The sequence below is a fragment of the Triturus cristatus genome, chromosome 12 (genome assembly GCF_964204655.1).
Source record: "Triturus cristatus chromosome 12, aTriCri1.1, whole genome shotgun sequence".
Taxonomy (NCBI): Eukaryota; Metazoa; Chordata; class Amphibia; order Caudata; family Salamandridae; genus Triturus; species Triturus cristatus.
In genome coordinates, this window is record NC_140595.1 from 778603791 (window position 1) to 778607627 (window position 3837).

Here is a 3837-nt window from a genome sequence, read left to right on the forward strand (position 1 = left end):
GACATGAAAGACCCAGTCCTGTGTGCCCCGATCATGAAAGGAGGTTGGTTCTGTGCAGAGGTGCAAGTCCTGCCCTCTCAGTCCAACTGTCATCATTGTGTGGGGACTTTGACACCTAGAGACGGAGCTGCTTTGATCTTAGGGGGTGGGAGGGTGTCTCCGCATGGGGCATGACATGGATAATGGATAAAAGGCAGAGAGGGAGGGCGGCGGAGGGCCAGCCGCCCCCCAGAGAGAGATTGCCGCAGGCACCGAGAATGAGAGACGGGCGGCTGGGATGTGCGGGGAGGGAGCGCCCCTCCGGGGACGAATGGGGGAGGCTAATGGGGGGTGGAGGCGTGGATTGAGCTGGGGCCTGAGGGCAGGGCAAACACCCTTTGTGGGTGAGGGGGGGCGGGGTGCTTCCATGCAGGTCTCAGCAAGTCTACGCAGGGTGGGTGGGGGGAGGGGGGAGAGATTAAGGAAGGGGTACTGAGGCCGCTTCATCTGTACCAGTGCTTTCCAGAGCTTTAGATGGGTTAGAAGGGTGCTTCTATAGAGCGAAGACCCCAGATACACAGCATTGAGGGGAATGTCTCCTCCAGAAACGCTGTGGCTGGACGTAGGCGAATGTGGCACTTCTGCGCCAAGGGGCCGAAGTGTGTGGCAGCGCAAGTCACACCAAGCACTGAAGCCAGTGGTACTGTCAGACACTATGGCTCAGAACGATACAGCGTCCGCAGACACACTTTGCCAGAGCATTGTCGAGTGTAACACCCAAATGCTACCACTCCATAACCCTGAACACAGTGACACTGTAATTCACGCACCACCAGACATTTTGCGCCACGGCAAACTGTAGAGTGTGGCGCTGCAAGACACGCAGGTGGCATGACACTTAAGAGCGTGGAGCCGCTGAGCCGTCTGCACACTGTAGATAGAGCCTGGCTGGCACTCGGGGACCCACCAGGCCCTGGCATTAAATGTATGCGGCTTGCATGCTATCTGCATCAGGGCATTGCTGAGTGCAGCGCTGCCAGACACACTTCCTGATGCCATTGGACCGTGTGCCACCCGCAAGCCATCTGCATTGAAACGGTTCTGAGTACCGCACTGCAAGAAAATACACTGTTTTCTTAGAGCACTCAAGTAGGGAGAACTGTCCTTCAGTCAGGGCACAAGTCCGGCCGTGCGGCCCGCGAAAGTGAAAGCAAACGAGTGCTTTGAGGCCTCCAAATGGTGCGCGTGCCCGGCCGACGCACATGCACTGTATTTGGAGGCCTGAAAGCACTCGTTTTCACTTCCAAAACTCGCTTACTATAAGTCTCGCCAGCGCAGCGCTAAAGCGCTGTCTCAGGCGAGACCTAAAAACGATAAAAATCCACAATACAGTACTTAAAAATCTACAGTTATCAAAATACGCTTTAAAAACAGTTCCTTGATGTCAATAGCTCCGTCCGGGGCTATCACAGCATCGTGAGCAAACAAATACCAAACAGTTCTGTCTGACTGCGGCGTCGCGGGCCAGCTACAGTGTCGGGAAGACCCGCAAACAGTACCTTTTAGAAATGCAGGGTGCCTGCGACCTCTCGTTGAGTTTCCAAAAACATGGCGTCTGCAGGCGTCGGTTCTGGAGGTTGGTGTAGGAGTCGTCGGGGCCCTTGAAGTCACACACATTGCAGGTCGATCTCCTCTCTGTTGGAGTCAGGAGCGCTGGCGTCGGCAGGTGTCGGGTGCTGCGGTGCTCAGTGCAGCAGTGCAGCGTGCGGGGCCCTCAGGTAGTGGTGCGAGCTGCGGCTCGGTGGCAGAGTCAGATGGCGTTGTCTGTGAGACCAGGGTCGCGGTGCGAGATGAAGGCGGTGCTCGTCACGGTGCTAGCAGGTCACGGTGCAAGCTGCGGCGTTGTCGTTGCTAAAGCGCTGTCGTCGGCTGACGAACTGGAGTCGATGGCGCTGGCGTCGGTAGGCCAAGGGTGCGGTGCGGGATGAGTGCGGTGCGTTGTGTAACTTTACGAGCGGTGCCCTTGAACCACGGTGCAAGCAGCAGCTTCGATTTCGGCGTGGTGTGGCGTCGTTGGGGATACCAGGGCATCGTCATGAAGTGAGGCGGTGCGGAGTGCGATGCCCACAGGTCGCGGTGCGAGGAGCGGGTCGGTGGTGGCGTCAGCAGGTGTCGTCGGTGAGACCAGGGTCACGGTGCGGCGTTGCGGCGGTGCCCTCTGTGATGCAAAGGCGTCGTCGTGAAGCGAGGCGGTGCGGAGTGCGGTGCCCACAGGTCGCGGTGCGAGAAGCGGCTTGTGGCGGCATCAGCAGGCGTTGTTGGTGAGACCAAGGTCGCGGTGCAGAATTGCAGCATTGCAGTGGCGCCCTCTTCGGTGCCGTCAGGATACGAAGTCGGCAGCGGCGTCGTAGACGTCGTCGAGTTGCTTGTCCTTCGTTGCAGCACAAAACACACAGTCCCCAGTGCTGTGGGCAGAAGAGCTTGAAGTCTTTGCTGTTCCTGAGACTTCTTGAACAGGGGCAAGCCCTTGGAGAAACTCACAAAAGTAGATTGCAGAAGGTTCAGTCCAGTCCTTTCACTGCCCAAGACAGAAGCAGCCACTGCAGGCCAACACAGCCAAGCACACAGCAAAGTGGTAGTTCCTCCTCACAGCTTCTCCAGCTCTTCTTCTTGGCAGTCTTCTTGATCCAACAGAGTTCTAAAGTTCAGGGGTCTGGGCCTCAATATTTATATCCCAAATTCCTTTGATCTCTTAGGCAGAGAGTGTCTGTGCCCAGCCAGAACCAGTTCTGCCTTCTCTGGTGTGATTTCCTGGCAGGAGGTGGAGACGGCATTGTCAGAGGCAGACCAGGCCCTTTGAGGTGCAAGGAAATCTCCTCCCCATTGCAGCCCAGGTCTATCCAGCCATTTCCTGACCCTACCTAGACTATCTGGAGCCACTCCTGCTCCCCAGCCTTCTGTCATCCAAAACCCAGACAGGGAATCCACATTCCAGCAGAGGCACACTGGATGACTGAGCAAGAAAATTCTTACTTTCTAAAAGTGCTATTTTCAAACACAGAATGTAAAAATCACCTTCCCTATAAGATGCATCTTTAGATTCTGAGTTCAGGCATACTAAACCTTATTTTTCCACCTAGTTCCCAGGGCCAGTTATGTTTATAAGATGTTATAAACAAACTTCCCATTCTGTCCTATGGGAAACAGGTAGGGGTGGGCGGAATTTGCGTAATCGCGTTATGCAAATCTCCGCGAAACGGTAAAAAATCTCCGCGAACACGCTGAAATTCCGCGAACATGCGGAATTGCTTGTTCGCGATGCTTTTTTCCTGTTCACAATCGCTGTTTGCGTGCTCGGGGAGAAATATCTCGCGAACACGCATTTTAAGAACGCGAACAAGCAAAAATTTCGCGAAGTCGCGGAAAGCGGATTTTTGGGCAATTTCGCGTTCTCAGCAGAACGCGAAATTACCCAAATTCCGCAAATTCCGCGAACGGAACGGAATTTACCGCCCAGGCCTAGAAACAGGTAGCCTTGCAATAGTGAAAAACGAAATGGGCTGTAATTAACTATCAGGACATGCCACACACACCAGGGCATGTCCTACCTTTCACATACACTGTACCCTGCCCACAGAGGTACCTTGGGTCTACCTTAGGGGTGACTGCCATGTAGAAATGGAAGGTTTAGGGCCTGGCAAGTGGGTGCACTCGCCAAGTCGACATGGCAGTTACAAACTGCGCGCAGACTCTGCAATGGCAGGTCTGAGTTACCTTTTTAGGGCTACTCACGTGGATGGCAAACTCAGTGCTGCAGGCCCACTAGTAACATTTGATTTACAGGCCCTGGCACACTCA